Genomic DNA, 18360 nt, shown 5'->3' on the forward strand with positions numbered 1-18360 from the left:
GCACGGTGATCCTTACATGCGGGGTCTTGTTAATACAAAGGTAATAGTAACATAAATTTTATATTGGCTTTCCAGTGTTTCCCAAGGCAATGAAGGCCAAGGTAACCTTAGGTCTGCACATCTATGAATCTAAGGACACTCATAGCACACCCTCTCTCCGCTTTCTTAGTAGTTCTACAAACGGGAAGTCGTAATCTACGTCTAACTTACTAAGGGTTCCAAGAGAATGGTGTTATTAGGTTATAGCTTTAAGTTGGACAGCTAGGTGCTTGTTTCCCTAATTACTAACCAGTTAATTCCTAGCTTTGGTAAGGCACCGCCTGACCCAATGGGTTCTAGCCACTGGGTGTCTACGTCTAGGGTCAACAATTATTATATCTTCGGCTAGTTAATAATTACTTACTTTCTAGATAGATAGTTATCAGTAAAGGGATATAAATATAAAGATATAAGTATTCAGTTATTGATAGCAATATTAGGTCATGTTACAACCTAAGTACCTAGTCTAGGGTTGCACCTCTCACAGAAATAAAACTACTTCCTAATAAAACTTAATAGCGAACAAAATAATAAATAAAATAAAATAAACGACATACTATATTAAATAAATTTACAACAAAAATATACAGAGGTTCATCTTAGAACTCTAACCTAAAAAGATTTAGTTACACATGGTAACTAAAAAAAAATACTAAAGATAAAAACATACCCTAGAAAATCAAGGAGAAGATAGAAACTCTCCCGAAGCTCCAAAGTCTCCTTTCTCTTGAACTGCCATAGTTCTGAACGAGAAATTATGAATTAGGAAGGCGGGTATATATAGTGAGAGTTTCTTCCTGGGTTAGAGCTAAAAGTGTGGGCTTTACCCAAAATAATAACAGGAAAAGACGTTTGTGCCTCGCATTTTCAGATGCACGAGGCACATTGCTAGTGTGCCTCGCGCATGAGAGAGGAAAAAACCATGCCCTAGGCGTATGAACAGTGCCCTAGGAGCATGGATGCTTCTCTATGTGCTAGGCACATGATTCATATGCTAGGCGCATGCCATCTCCTTCCTGGGCCCAAATTCTCTGATTTTATGTCGTTTCAAGTCTTTGTGTTCAAATAACTTGCCCCAGGACTTGGGAACATAATTCCTCCTATTTGTTAGTCTTCTAAGGCCTCTTGTTTATTCTCTTCTTCCTTGAATCTTCACAATTCTTCAGATGTTCTTGATTTTCCAATTTGCATGATTTCTTCGTGAAGTACTTCAAAAACCCCCTTAAATTGCTATGTTTTGGGAAAATCAGAATTACAGACTCAAATATGGAAAACATTACAAAAGTCCTGAAATCATAGGTAATCGTTCTAATACTCCTCCTTTTTGCTGCTAAGACCTAATTAAAGTAACTGAAAAACATGCTAAGAAGAACCTAAGATGACCTGTCATCAGCAGGACATCCCCAAACCTCCGACATTCGTATGTGCTATGTGTGATAACCAGGTTGTGCAGGCTTTCCTCTATTATCGTGTTCACACCATTCAACAAGATTAATGGGGTCAACAAGTGGACGTACCATGACAGTACGAAAACGGTTATATGATCTGGTACAAGATTACTACATTTCGTTTTCTTTATTATTAGAATCGACCAATATTAATCTTTAACCTAATAATTATTTGGAATTGATGAAAAAACACTTCAAATAATTACATCGAGCCAATAAGGAAAAGTGATATATGACGGATAAATTCAAATTCTTGATAATATATCATGTTTTTATATAGTTGCAATGAAGCTTAATTATTATTGAACAACATTTTATTTCATATAGAAGAATAGCTCAAATATTAAAGCTAATCATTAATTAAGTACACAACAACAATCATGATACTTCGGCGGTGGACTGCATTCCCCTCTCGTATAGCCTTTGTGTTTACAATCGATATCACAAAAATAATTCCCTGGACATGCACCGATACAACGGATACGTACGATATTTCTACATTCACCGTTGTGTATTCCTAATTAGAAGAACATTATTAGTGCATTTATATATAATATATAAAAGGAATATTATTAGTGTACATAATAAGATAATATTAGTGTGCACATACCTCCAGCAAACACAAGAAGAGCGATGAAGGCTGCAATGAAAAAATTTCGATTTTGAGCCATTTCTTTGTATCTTCTTGATATACTAATGAACAAGTTCACCTTGTTTGTGTGAATATATATGTGTGTCTAAAAGAGCATGATAATTAATAATATTAAAGTTTTGTCTAAAAGTAAAAGATAAACAATACTATACATTAGGATTCTGTCAAAGATATAAGGATATTTGAGTTACTTTGGAATCTCATAAACAATAACAATAGTAATATTTTGTCCTACGTCAAGAATAAATAATAGTAATTTTGTATTTTGTAATGAATTATAGCTATCTTTCTGTCATTCCTTGCAGCACGTGGCTTCTTGCATCTACTATTTATAAATTCTACTTCAATTTTGAATATATATATACAACTTATTTTATAACAAAATAATATTTTTGAAAATTGTCGCATTAAAAGATTAATAAACTTTAAAACCAAAAGTTTTATAAAATAATAATAACCGAAAAGGAAAAAACAAAATGTATAAATAGGCATGTCCTTTAAAATGACTTGTGTTTATTTGAAGGTAAGAAATTACATTTCTTAGAATGATATCTCCAGGAATGTATTTTTAGGAATAACATTCCTACCCATGTGTTTGGTAAAAAAATTAGATATTTTGAGAATGTTTTAGAAATTATTTAATTCAAAAAACAAAAATGAAAATAAATGCGAGTGTTGGTCGAAAGTTATGGCAAGTTGACTTCTATTCCCATGAGAATGTTAGATTCACATCATTTAAGCATGAGAATAACAATAGAAGAAATCATGTGTAAATAACATTACTCAAAACATAACATTCATATGCATGGGAACAAATTTTCAAAACTTGAAACAAACATGAGAATGTTGCATTTCAAATTTCACATTCCCGATAATCATATTACAAACCTTGAAACAAACACACCCTTATGTTTTATCCCCTATCAATAAAACTTAAGAAAACAAATTGCTACTAATAATACATTTCCATCTTCTAATTAGACATGTTCAAAACCAAACAACCTAATATAAAAACCGTAAACCAAACCAACCCAAAATAAAACCGCAAAAAGCGCATTCGATTTGAATTATGGTCATTTTTTTTTACTCAACTGCATATTTTGATTTGGTTTGAGGTTTTTATTTTACCAACCGAACCAAATCAAACCAAACCACAACATAAGAAAAACACTAATTAAATATATGTCACCTAGACCAATACTAATAAAAACTCAATGAAAACTTTTATAAAATGACATATTTTTTCTCTTGATAAGTTTTTTCTTTGTTTTCTTCAACATTAAGGGCATGCTCCAAAGAAGCCTGAGAAACTTGTTCTTGCTGCATAAGATGATCAGAATGACCATTTGTATCTATGTTAGTTTGAATTTGGTCAAGCTTTTCAGTTGCACTCTTAACCAAATCATGCACATTCCCAAAAGTATCTTTGTTCCATTGCTTGAGCACAACTTTCAAGTTTTTAAGCTTCTGACTGAGAATATACATTGGGCAACCCAATACTGAATTATTCCAACTATTCTTAATGATGTTATGACAATCTGAATGAGCCACCCACATTTTCATGAATTTAAATTGGGAAGCAAATTGAATATCCTCATTTCTGAACTCCAAGAGAATAGGAAAATGATCTGACTTATGTTTGGTGAGAGTAGAACAAGTAACCTGATTACAGTCATTGAACCATTTTTTATTACAAATAGCTCTGTCCAGTCTCCTTTGTATATGGAATCTTCCTCTCCTTCCATTGGACCAAGTGAAGGTTGCACCTCTAGTGGGAATATGGATAAGATTGGCAGTATTAGACCAAGCTTGGAAATCTTGTATTGGAGTATTTGTGGGTCTGAAGTTACTTTTTTGTTCATGTGCCCCTAATATAGTGTTAAAGTCTCCTATCATGCACCAGTGCAACAAATACAGCTGCCTTCTTTTGATGTAACATGTTGAAGCATATACAGCTGCAATACCATAAGTTTTACCATTCAAAGGAACATGAAATGCAACATGTTGGTTATCAGTTGACACTATAGTCGGATTGAGGTCTTTTTTACAGAAACACCAGAGGTTAGGGGACAAGTTTCCTCTATTATTAATACCAAAAAGTTTATAACCAAGTCTGTGTAACCAAAACATAGAGAACTTAGAGATTTTTAACCAGGGTTCAACTATACAAAAAATGTCAGGTTTATGAGAAACTAGAAGCTTTTTTAGGGCCAATTTAGTAGGGGAGTTGGCTATCCCTCTAAGATTCAAGAACAAACACTTCATTTCAAGGATGTGGATGCTCCAACCCTTGATCTGATGGGGTAATTTCTTTTCACAGCAGCAGCTTTTTGAGATTTCTTGGCACTTTTAGATAGAACTTTCTGAAAACCATCGTTATCAACCAATTGAGGCACCATATTAGGGACGGATGTAGAGATCACCTGATTAATCAGTGGCAGATTGGTTCATTGTGCAACAATAATTTCCTGATCAGCATTATTGACCTCCTCATTAGCTAAATTAGCCCAAGACCTATGAAGGAAATCCATGTCTTTTTGCACCAAATCATCGTGATTAATGGAAGCAAGGCTTGGAACTTACATCCACCAATTGTTGTGTAGCTTCAACAAATGAACCATCTGTTTCAGCATCACTACTATTAACCTCATCATCATCCTTGAAAACTTCATTATTGTCTTGTGCTTTATGCTGATTATCAACAAAAGCGGCCTGGTGTGCATCAATAGCTTCATTGATCTCTATTTCTAATTCAACATCAGCAGGGGATCTGTTACTTGAACTGAAAACCTCATGGACAACCTCAGGAATTTTTTCTTTTGGAACAAAAATCTGCTGAGGCTTAGAATCAATGATCACAGGTTGTTTACCTTTGTTCTCTTTCAATCTTTTGCATATATCAACATAGTGACCAGTGCAATGACAATAAGTACAAAAATCCGGGAGATTTTCGTACTCAAAATCCACAAAGAAAGCGAAACCCTTTCTTTCAACAAGAACTCTATATCTCAGATCTCGACTTAAATCCAAATCCACTAAAACCCTAACAAAATGACCAAAAGATCTTTCTATTTTAGGTTTATTAGTAATAGAATCAGTGCATATAGGAGTACCTACACTTGAAGCAATAGCAAATAGTATTTTCTTTCTCCAATACTCCTGTGATAATCCAAAGATACGAAGCCAAACCTGAGCAGTTTTTTGTTGTTGCATGCTAGGGTTAAAGTCTGAAGCCCAAGCAAAAAGCTTCGATACACCTGGATTCAAATCCCATGACCCCATAGATCTAACCCTTCTCAAGTCCTCCAAGGAAGAAAAAGTGAAATCATAAAAACTCTTTCCTATTGATGTTACTACCCATCTCCCAATGGACTTCCATAGCACTGACAGCTTAGAACGCAAGTTATCAATAGTAATCAGACTTGACCCTTTTAGCCAAATAATCCTCCCGTGCAAACTGAATTTGGATTCTTCCATTCCAACTTCATATTCATCATCTGGGATAGCAATAGCAAAGTGATCGCCCTCATCAACATCAAATTTAATGTTTTACTACATTTAAACTTCTTTATGATTTTTTATTTATTTTCCTTTATTATTAGAATCATTAACTTTAAATAATTCTTTTGATTTGATAATTAAAAACACATCAAAAAAATTCATTTCAACAATAGCAGTACTCTAATTGAAATTATAAAAAAATTCAACACAACATATCAATCCCCTCATATATAATATTGTACTTATTGTTGTGGGATATTTCCTATTTGATTGAGATTTTTTTTTTTAATTAAAATTTAAAATAGTAATATCAAAGAATAAAATAGTAAATAAAATATTTTAAATGAAGGGTAAAAAAGGTAATGTAATATAATAAGATTATCTTCGTTCTTTAAAATAAAGATTTAATGTTTCACTATATTCCTTTTTTTACAACAGTACTAATTTCAACTTCTTTATTATTATTATTTGATTATTATTATTATTATAATCGACCAATATTAATCTTTAACTTTATATATTTATTTGGAGTTGATGAAAAAACTCTTCAAAAAGTTACATCTAAACAATAAGGAAAAGCGATATGTGATGGATAAATTCAACTTTCTCGATAATATATCATGTTTTTTATTTAGTTGCAATGAAGCTTAATTATTAAAGAGCAATATTTTATTTCATAAAGAATAGCTCAAATATTAAAGCTAATCATTACTTAAGTACACAACAACAATCATGATAATCCGGCGGTGGACCGCATTCCCCACTCGTATAGCCATTGCGTTTGCAATGATCTTTACAAGCACTAGACCCATATAGACAGTCACCGATGCAGGCGATACGTACGACATTTCTACATTCAATGTTGAGTATACCTAATTAGAAGAACATTATTAGTGCATTTATATATATAATAAGAATACTATTAGTGTGGGTAGAGAAAAAACTTTCAGACTTATATGTTAATTGTCCACATACCTTCTGAAAATACAAGAAGAGTAATCAAGACTGCAATGAAAAACTTTCGATTTTGAGTCATTTCTTTGTATGTTCTTGGCATACCAATGAACAAGTTCACCCTGTTTGTGTGAATATATACATGTGTGTATGCATAAAATAAATTTTCTCAAAAGCATGATAATTAATACTAATAAAGTTTTTTAAAAGGTAAGAGATAAACAATAATAAAAATAAGGATTCTGTCAAAGATATAAAGATATTTACGTCACTTTGCAATCTCATCTCATCTCATAAACAATAACAGTTGTAATGTTGTCTTTCCTCATTAATAAATAATAGATATTTTATTTTGAATATATATATATATATATATATATATATATATATATATATATATATATATATATATGTGTGTGTGTGTCTGTTTGCTACATTTTGTTAAAACAAATAGTTCTAACAAGATGTCTTAACATGTTGGTACCACATCAAAACGTGCCTTGTTCCTCTTTCTTGAAGATCAAGTTAAAACCTAAAGATTCCTGAATATTCTCTGAAGATTTATTTCGCGTGAAGAATTAACCAAGAAGCGTGTTTCTTTAAGCAGAGTTAGACGATTTATATTTAGCTTAGTCCATAAGAATGTTGTTGCAACATTTAAGGAAAAATTTGATCTGCGTCAGAATATTTGTGCTGAAATCTCGTGATTCAACTGATGATTAGCCAGATTTCTGCATCAATCCCATTCTGCATTCAGGCTATATAAAGGAAGACTAAAGACCTAATTGATCACTAAAGCCGTCATTTAGGGTTTTAGTCTGTTCTTTGTTATTTGTGAGCCACTCTTGTATCACGTTGATGCATATAGCTGGACTTTGTAGATGAGTTGTAATTCTTATAAATCACTCGAGGCTTGTAATCACGAGTTGATTCTTAGGATTAGGAGAGCGTCTCCATTTTTTTTTATCACTATAAGGAGAGCGTCTCCATTGTTGCAAGGTTTAGAGGATCAAACCAGTGCTCACGATACCAATTGTTGGAACAAGGTTATGATTTTATGTTGATTTTAAAAGAATGAAGAGAGAGAGAGAGAGAGAGAGAGAGAGAGAGAGAGAGAGAGAGAGAGAGAGAGAGAGAGAGAAAGAGAGAGATATTAAGGTTTTGAGAATAATGAGAGGGAGTATTATTGCTTTTCTCAATTTCAGTTACATAGCATTGCATAAGCATATGCTTTTATAGGCATTTGTTTGTTACATTGGATAGCTTAGCATACAAGTAATCTACTAAGCAAAACCCTAACCACTTTATTAACTAACTAATCAGTGTTAACAACCTAGTAACAAACTGAACTAACTTCTAACAAAACTAATACACCCCTACGGGTATATAGTCTAAACTTGAATTAACACATTCCAACAAGTTTAAACATATACTTCTAAGCACTATAAGTCGGAATACAATTAAAAAATCAAAATGATCGGTCGGATTAATAAGTAGTCCTATTAATTCAAATGTCTCGAAATGCCATTACAAAATAAAATAAAAAATTAGAAATCTTGCTAAGCATAGAAATAATTCAAATACTGAATACTACATACTACAACAACAACCACCAAGTTTTATTCCACTAAGTGAGGTCGACTAAGTACAAAGTACTAGGTTATTATCCAAATATTGTGTACTACAAGTTCAAATACTAAACACATAATGACATAACAAATAAGGATTTATTTCAGCAAACCAGAATGAAGAACAACAAAATTGCAGCATGACCTGCAATGGTACTTTGAAAACAAAGAAAAACAACAGAACTAACAACTTTAAAGAGAATTATTGTGAAAGTGCCTCAAAATTGAATAAATTGGAATTCTGGTAACAGAAAATCGATGGCCGATTTCAGAGCACGGTGGCCGATTTTGGACTCTGTTTTTTGCCTGTTGGTTCGGCAAAAATCGGTGGCCGATTTGGAGCATTCGGTGGCCGATTTTGACAGCAGAAAATTAAACAGAAACGTATTTTCGGGCCTAGATTTGTTATAGTTTTATTGAGGATTCTTTTACTATAAATATAGACATTGTATTATTGTAAACCATGAGATAGAGGGGGCTGAAACAAGGGTTTAGATAGGCAACAACAAAACTAGGGTTTGTATAGAGTTTATCTCTTTGGAACAAACAGTAGGGTTTTAGGGTTGATTCACCTTGGGAAACACTATTAGGATTGAGTCTCTTGGTTACGGGAAGAGATTGAGACTTTGGGTAGAATTAGGCGGGAGACTTATTCTTGTAACCCATTGATATCTCTTTTGTAAGGTTACTCATCATTATAGTGAAACAGAGGGCTGCTCTTTCCCCCATACTAGGTCAATTTGGACCGAACTGGGTCAACAAATTCTTTCGTGTTCTCTCTTCTTTTCTCTCTCGCTGTTTTCTAGTTTTGGCTTGTGTTTATAATTGTTCCATACACTTTGTTTCGATTACTTGATTATTCCTTGCTCCACACATCAAGTTTGTTATTGGTGTGATTTTTCATCGAATTCGCAACAAGAATTATTTAGTCGATTAACAATTAAAAAACGGAAACTACAAATTTAAAGAGAATCACTAGCACTTGTAAGACTATGTTGTCAAAATTTAAACAATTTCTAGACTTAATTATATATTTTCTTATTTTTAATAATTTTTTATATTGAGTGAATTTATTTGAAGACAGAAAAAAAGGTTAATCTCAAACCAACAAAAAAACTGAAGCTCTAACTCATAATTGAATCTCCAAACAGAAAAAACATGATTTTGAAATTTTAAAATATAAAGCCAAAATCTACAATTAACTATTGCAAAGTTTAGATGTGTTTTAACATTATTTTAGAATAACTAAACAAATATTACCCCTCCAACTCTAAAAAGATCTAAGAAAACAAATATGGATACAAGTTTTTCATCTTTCTCTCCAACTCCCACGTAATTCTTTCATCTGGCAACGACGGTCTTCCCCAAATGACTTTTACGGTACCAATTTCCTTTCCTCTCAGATTCTTAGTCTTCCGGTCTACTATCCTTTTTGGTAAAACTTCAAAAGAAAAATTATTTTTCTGATGAATTGCATCCTTCTCCACGGCATCAACAAGCACATATCTTCCGTTCTTAGTACAAACAAGTTCTCCATTCATGCAAAGCTTCCTCAGCTTAAGCTGAAGAATAGTCGCATGCGCGGTTGGTAAATCTTCATATTCCCTTCTAATGAATTCAGAGATTGCTGCCTCAGTCGAGCCACATTCGTCATTCAACTCCTTGATTGCTTTGTTTATCATCTACACACAAACCAAACAAAAAAGTTATATAAATTATCATCAAGTAAAATCAAAGAAAATAAGAACAACAAAGGTACAAACCCAATGATAAGGAGGGTGATCATCAGGAGTGTGGAAGTCATTGAAAAGTTGTGGTAGACGCTCGTCAAGAAAAGAGGAGAGGTTTGGAGAGTTGATGATGGAGCTAGAACTTGGGTCCATTCCCGCATAACGAAGCAAGAAAGATTTCTTCAACTTTTCCATTACAACCTCCTTCCTTTGATCTTGCATCATTGTTTTCAACTCTATCGCACAAGTCTTCCATGAATAAACGCTTGTCCTATATTAGATTATTTTAAGTTGAAAATAATACAATATCAAATCTATTAGATTTTCCTCTAAAAATAAATTAAATATCTTTTAGATTTTTTTTCTTTTATCATCCGATCAATTTCTTTTTATGATTTGTTTTTGTTGTGTATTTTCAAATTGAATCTAAATGCAATCAAACTCAACTCAATATAGTTTTAGCTAATTGGCGTTGGATACTTTGTTTTTTAAAATATATACAAATATTCGAAATAATATATACTAATATTCGAAATAATTCAGTTATCAAATATTGCATATCAATTTTTTTTAACCAACTTCTCAAACATAAATTCATATAATTCACTTTTTATAAATGTATACAAACTTAGATAACAGTTTTACTTAAGAAATTGAGTTGAGTTTAGGGTTTACGGTTTAAGGTTTAGGATGCAAATGGTGGGGGGTCATTAATGGGAGAATCCATAACTGAAACAATGCAAAAGCAAAGTCAGAAAAATTGAGCAGTTTATGTATTGGCATATTTTAGATTTGTATATTATCCTATAACCAAATTCTTACGAGTCTGGATTGTATGATCCAAAAAAGCCAGTACAGTTAAGGTGAAGAGATCAAAAGGAAAACGCTAGGAAATGAAATGTGAAAGGTTTTAATTTTATAGGAACATTGCATTTGCTTTGGAATGAAAATGAAGTATAAAACACCTCTTGATGATCAGATTTCTACTCCAAATCCAAAATTCCTTCAAGTTTAAATCAAACAACACACCAATAACAAAAAAGTTTTCATAATCAAACACCATTAACCTTTTATGTTTATATGTTAGATTTTTCTCTCTTAAATTAGAAATTTTTTAGATTTAGAGTTTGTTTAAATTTTGGTTTTTTTGGCAAGAAATCATACAATGTTTACATGTAAATGATTGTTGCTTAAATGTTTAGATGTTTGCATGTTTATGTTGAGTTTTAGATAGTTTTTTTAGAATTAGGGTTTGTTTAAATTTTGATTTTTTTGCAAGAAATGATACAATGTTACATGTAAATGACTTATCTTGCTTAATTGTGTTTGGATGTTTGCATGTTAATATTGTAGTTATGAGTTTTAGGGTTTATGTATAATTTGCACTCCAGGTGTTTGATGAAATATTTGAATGAGTTTTTCATTGATTGTTTTTAATTTCTTATTGTGTAGATTTGAAGCAATGGTCGAGTGGATCAACGTTCATGCACAATTCAACGGCGTAGAACCTCAGAGGTTGAAGGTTCGGTGCTTTGGTGTAACGTTAAGAGGTCTCAAGGATGAACTGAATGAATTCAACCAAATAGTCAACCCCGGAGACACAAGGAGGGTGGAATACGTTCGGTATAAACGTCCAACGCTCGATGAGGGAAGAATATCATTTAGTTGGGTGGAATTAACGAACGACGAAAACGTGACGAGCATGTTTTGGGAGCACGGCATGTTCCAGTGGATCGATATGCGGGTAACGTTGCTGAGATCAACTGAAGATATTGTCAAGAGTCTGATCCCGCCAGAAGATCGGGATTAGGTAGGGATCGTGATTAGGTAGTGAAATGCACCTTCCAACTACAATAATTGTCTTCCTTTGGATGTGGTAATTCAATCTTGTTAAACGGCAGTTTCCAAGCATTCACCCGACATTTATATTGTTCCTTTCAAAAGATTAAATTCTTGTTAGGCTGGTTTAGATAAAGGTATTGAAGTGTCAAAGAATGCACCTCATTCTTGTGACACTTGAATACCATTATCTAAACCAAGCCTAACAAGAATTTAATATTTTGAATGGAACAATAGAAATGTCGGGTGAATGCTTGAGAGATGTTGTTTAGCAAGTTTGAATTTACCCCATTCAGGGGTAAGACAATTGTTGTAGTTGGTAGATGCATTTCCGAATGTAATGTAATAATAGGACATATTTAGAAAAACATGTATTATTGAAAATCAGCTATGTAAGTTATGATATCGAATTTCTTCATATAAGATGAGTGTCACGGAATGCACCTCAGTCTTTATGTGATGACTCGTCTTATATGAAGGAATTTGATGTGATAACGTATATAGTTGATATACATGTTGTTTATGTAATGTAATGTAACTATTATTCGAATTTATTCAATACAAAACTTTATTCGAATTCACGCTGAGTTTAATTAGCATTTTTTCGAATTCACATTGAGTTTAATTAGGCTTTTTTTTAACACGTAATTTTATTCGAATATATTCAATATGAAATTTTTGTTCTAATTCACGCTGAATTTATTCTAATTCATTTATTTACTTTATTCGAATTTATTAATTCAATACGCAATCATAAAATAAATCAAAAAATTAACAAAAATAAAGAAACTAAAATAATAGATATAAAATATCATTTTATTAATATAATTCTTATTACATTTGCAATGGGGTAAAACTAAATCTGCGAAAAAATAAAAACCAACAGAAAATCAACCTTCCTACAGTAAAAATAAAAAAAAAAAACACCAGAAAACCTACCTTTCCATGGTAAAACTAAAAGAAATCCACAAAAAAACCAGCTTTCCTGGGGTAAAACCTGCCCAATCTGATTCTTTTTTCCCCAAGTTAGATGCTCATTAATCATCTTTTTATTCCCATAGTTTGCTTCTTTCTCTTTTTACATAAAGAAGGAAAAAAAGAAGGAAAAGAAGGAGATTCATAGGGGGAGGGAGTGAGGAAAATGAGATTGTGAGATTGTGTGAGGAAATGAGGGAGTTTAGAGGTGTATTTATAGGGGGAGATTGTAACATAGATTATATCTACCATAAATATAGTCAAAAAAACGTGCAACAACTTAACAAAAACGTACAAAATCAATTAAAATGCATTGAACACCGTCTAAAAAACGTGTGTTCTTCAGTTCTGATCACCGGCCAACGTGCGTGAGTTAACTTGCGCACATACCAGTGGTGTGTGACTTAAGTCACGCAGAACATATAAAGTGTGTTAGTTAAGTCAGGCGGCGTAACTTAACTATGTAATTTCATTTATTTAATCAGTTTTGATCTCTTGTTTAACAATTTTTAATCCCTTCTAAGCACTCCTTATACTTCAAGGGGAGATTTGTTAATATATATTTTATTCTCGCCTTTTCAAAAAACAAATATATAAAATATTCCAAAATAATATTTCGCAAACTTTTTTTTGAGCGAATAAAATATTGCGTAAACAAAAACTAATATCTTGTCAAAAAAAAAAGGAAAATGATTTATAGCACGACACATTTGTCGCACAGCATACACGAAGCATTTGCCTCACGCATTTTGGTTAATCCTTAATTAGTTAATGGCTTTCTTTCTTCATAAGTTGTAGTAGTATTAAAAGTCTTATTCAACCACATGGTCCCTTAACTTAATTGATTATCTCAATTTGGTCCCCTAACTATAATTTGTATCAATTTGGTCCCCTATGTTTTGCTTCGTTACTAGTTTTAGTCATTTCTGGTAGTTTCTCTCAAAAAAACGTAAACTTATGTACCAATTTAGTCCCCTATGTTTTACTCCGTTCCTAGTTTTAGTCCTTTTTGTTCACGTTTTTTGAGAGAAAGAACTAAAACTAGTAACGGAGCAAAACATAGAGGACCAAATTGATACAAATTATAGTTAGGGACACCAAATTGAGACAATCAATTAAGTTAAGGGATCGGGTGATTGAATAAGCCTATTTTATATTAGTCTTTTCAAGAAATGAAAATGATTCCTAGTGTTTTGGTTTAAAAAAAACGTGATTTTTTTTTACAAATAAAAAAAGTATCATTGTTGGGTTTTTTTTTAACAACAAATTTTATTAAAAACCGGATCCCTACTCAAAACGAACATAGACTGATAATTGAGATAATACAAACAAAAGGCGTCGTGTATAGACGGAATATCCGAAAATAAACATCAAAAAAGACCCCCCTACACATAACACCTAGCCACACCCTACCTTCAACACCCTTGACTTTCGATCTCAAATTAAAAGCGATAATATTCAGCTTTATGTAGTTTTTAATTCTTTTAGATTGACTTGCGGTTTTAATTTATATCATTTTATATTTTTTCTTGTTACAGTATTCAAAAAAAAAAGTATTGATTTAGATTTGAACATCAATCATCACTGCTTTATGGATAGAAACATATAAAATATTAAAAATTGTTTTTTTAATCATTTTTAGTTAAAACAAAATACTAGAAATAAAAAACAAAACGCTAGAAATCATGAAGGAGTCACTAATTAGGAAACAAAATGCAAGTAGTAGATGTCTCGTGCATATGGTGCGACAATTGTGTCGTGCTATATAGCACAACTCAAAAAAAAAACTAATATTTCATATGTTCGTTGAATTTAATTAATTTCAACTTAAAGTTTTTTTTTGTTAAAAAAAGAACTTTTAGTTTTATTTGCAATTGCAACTTGTTCGTGATAGGTGCTCCTGAAATCATTTTCGAAGATAATAAACCTTAAATTTGAATTTTTTATAAGTTGAAATTTATTGAATGTGTCACTCACACAATTATAATGTTAAAATGTTAGATGACATCCATTACGATTATAACAACCAACTCGAACGATTAGTCTACGTGGTTACACATAGAAGATATTAAGTTCGCACAAAAAAGATAAGTGCATCCAATGATTCAGAATTTTCAATAATTGTGGATTTTTTTTTTTTTTCTAATAATTCACCATTGAGTTAAAACTAAAGAAGAAAATTAATGGCACAAAGAATTCAATAAAGAATAAATTAAATCTGCAAATGTACGAGAGATTTGCAATGGCCCCCGCCCTGTTTTCATACGTGGGAGATAATATCTAAACTAACAACGACCTAAATAATACGAATAAAATTAAATAAAATCAACCAAATAAAATTCTCCCTTAGAAAAACCGAATAAAATTCCAATATATTATAATAACTCTATATGATAGAAAAACCGAATAAAATTCTAATATATAATAATAACTCTATATGAAAAAGTAAAATCGAAATCGAAAAATAGCATAAAAAATAAATAATCAAAACCCTAATTTACCAAAAGCCAAAACAACCCTCTTAATCTCTACAGCTTGAGTGTTAAATCCAACATAGGAACAGCTGAGTTGTCATCATCCTTCTTCTTGATAGGTTTCTCGAGTTGCACGATATAGGGCTTGGTTCCATCATTCGAAGATTCTTCTTCCAGATGCTCCAATTGGTAAACTGGTGGATTTGGCAAAACATGTGACGGAATTTGGTTTCTTGTTAGCTGTAACATCGCCCTAGGATGCGGTTGAGGTTGAAAAATCCTAGCATCATTCATGTTTTGAGTATCATATGGAACATGAAAACCTGGTGGGGAACTATACCAAAGAAATTGTCCTTGAGGGTTGAAAGGTTCTGAATAGTGTCTTCTAATTGAGGCCCCTTCGTGAGACTCCATGTGAGTTACTAATGCACGATTGCTTCTGAAAACTTGGTCGCAAACTCTACATGCGACCGAGTATTGTACATCATGCCTCTTGTTACTAAAGTCATTGGCCATGGTTGTGATGGAAAAAAAGGAATTGGAAAAACTAGGGCAAAGGAGTTGTGAGACAAAAATAATTTCATGGGGGGGCTTTTTATAGATAAGAAAGTATATTTCACATTTAATTCGCATTTAATTTTTGGTCATTAATTCGCTTTAATTCGTATTTAACTCGCATGTATATGGTTAGTTTTTGTATTCCTGGACGTGTAGAGAAATTCCTGGCCGTGTAGAGAACAATTATGGAAATTGCATCAAAGGTTGTATCATAAACTTCTCAAAATATGATTTTAAGTTCCCTAAAAAGAAATATAATTTGATTAGATATAAACCCCTCATCAAATGCATAATCCTCTTATCACTATTATAAACAAAAACTTACAATTTAATTTGGTTCATTCAATGAATTATGTAGGTGGTTTATATTATAGCCACATACGTCATTTATTAAACGAATTTAAAAAAATGTATTTTTGCTTATAATAGTGATTAGATGGGGTACACGCTAACACACACAAATCGCGTCTACTTAGTTACAGAAATAATATGAACACCTCATCATTAAAAAAAAAAACCTCTAAAAAGAAATAAATAATATGAATAAAACCATTAATGCACTAAAATAAAAATGAATGAAACATATATCCCCTCATTAAAAATAACCTCTAAAAAGAAAGAAATAATATGAACTAGACTTTCCACCCGTGCTGCCGCACGGGTCATATACATTGTAGATGCAGTAGACAAATCAAATCTCAATGCATATCAAAGAGAATAAAACATGTGGTCCCAAATATATGTAGATGTTGAAATTCGAACCTCAGACACCACACTTATTCACCTTAAAAATATTAATTTTTATCAATCATGTATTACTTCATTCTTTTGTTAAAATTATATGTCAATGTTATATTATTGGTATGTTACTTCATCTTTTTTTTTTTTTGACAAAATGTTACTTCATTATTTTGTAAAAATTATATGTTAATGTTATATTATGTACCTAAAAATAGTTCATTCTTAACCTCAACATGTAAAATGTTTTATTTAAATAATTTTCCTTTTATCGAATATTTGACATTTACCGTAAATGATACCCTTTAACTGTTTGTTGAAATGTTTCTTCCACCTGTTTGTAATATTAAAAAAAAAATGTTGTCATAATCTTTCAAAACCCTTTTATTCCAATATGGCGATTTGTTTTGTTGAAGAAATAGGGCGATTTGTTTTGAAGAAATAGGTGAAATAAAGCGATGCCGATTTGCTTTGTTCATGAAAATAGGAGATTAGGTGTGAGCATTAGGGTTGTTCATGAAAATAGGAGATTAGGCGTGAGCATTAGGGTTTAAACAGTAAAATTATTCAATAGGGTTTAGGTTAAAATTAGGGCTTACGAGTTAACTTTTATATATAAGAAGATTAGGTGTGAGCATTAGGGTTGTTCATGAAAATAGGAGATTAGGTATGAGCATTAGGGTTAAAACAGTAAAATTATCCAATAGGGTTTAGGTTAAAATTTATATCATATTGCATAAATTTAATATTTTAACCCTGATGCTAAATTCTTTTGTTTAACCTTATTGAATTTTCCCCCTTCTCAATTTCTCGATACATCTTCTTATATATTAAAGTTAACACAGAAGCATATTTTAATATATAATATATAAGAAGATATAAGAAGATATATATAAGAAGGGAATTTAACATCAGGGTTAAAATAGTAAATTTATGCAATAGGTTTAGATTAAAATTAGGGCTAAAATATGCTTCTGTGTTAACTTTAATATATAAGAAGATGTATCGAGAAATTGAGAATGGAGGAAATTCAATAAGGTTAAACAAAGGAATTTAGCATCAGGGTTAAAATAGTAAATTTATGCAATAGGTTTAGGTTAAAATTAGGGTTAAAATATACTTCTGGTTAACTTTAATATATAAAAAGATAATCTATGAATACAGTAAAAAAAAAATGAATGAAACATTTATAGAAGAAAAAAAATAGATTTCTTAATACTCTTATACACCCTCCGTTTCTATTTATGAGTATCTTGTTCCGAAAACAATTGTTCTTGTATACATTTATTACGTTTTTAAACATTTCCAAAATTAATTGCTTTGGAACCGCGTTCAATCTTGTGTGAGTCTAGTTTCGTCAATATCTCTACCCTTCATTTTATCTTAATCCGATGGATTATATTTAAGTCTTATTAGACTTTAAACCCGCGCGATAGACTCTCGTTCAATATGCAACCATAATAGAATATATTTCCTGAGTAATAACTTAACAGAATATATAGACTCTGTTATAAACATGGAGTACATAGATTATAAATTACGGTAACGGTAATTACAGATGTTTCCTGAGTAATAAACATAATATATTTTTTGTATTCAAAATTGAAATTACGGCAGCCATAACAAAATCACATAAATACACATTCATATTGTGAGGGTTAATTATTATAATCTCTAAAAGTCGTTCATTTGTGAGCTATTTTAAATTTGCTATTCGCCTGCTTCATTATAAATAGTTCAGATTCTAAATCACAGCAACCGTAATTACGGTCTTTTTATTCTAAATCAAGGAACCTTTTTAATTATCTGTCTATATAGAATAAT

At 31.5% G+C, this 18360-nt stretch overlaps 1 long non-coding RNA gene across 1 annotated transcript; it reads right to left on the reverse strand.

The window, feature by feature from the left end:
* Window positions 1-1703: 1703 nt before the first annotated feature.
* On the reverse strand, window positions 1704-2285 carry LOC120580318 (uncharacterized). Its single transcript, XR_005646044.1, has 2 exons — window positions 2098-2285; window positions 1704-2004 (listed from the first exon to the last, which is right to left on the reverse strand). It is a non-coding gene; the product is annotated as an uncharacterized lncRNA (long non-coding RNA).
* Window positions 2286-18360: the final 16075 nt, after the last annotated feature.

The sequence above is a fragment of the Medicago truncatula genome, chromosome 1 (assembly GCF_003473485.1).
Source record: "Medicago truncatula cultivar Jemalong A17 chromosome 1, MtrunA17r5.0-ANR, whole genome shotgun sequence".
NCBI classification, from domain to species: Eukaryota; Viridiplantae; Streptophyta; class Magnoliopsida; order Fabales; family Fabaceae; genus Medicago; species Medicago truncatula.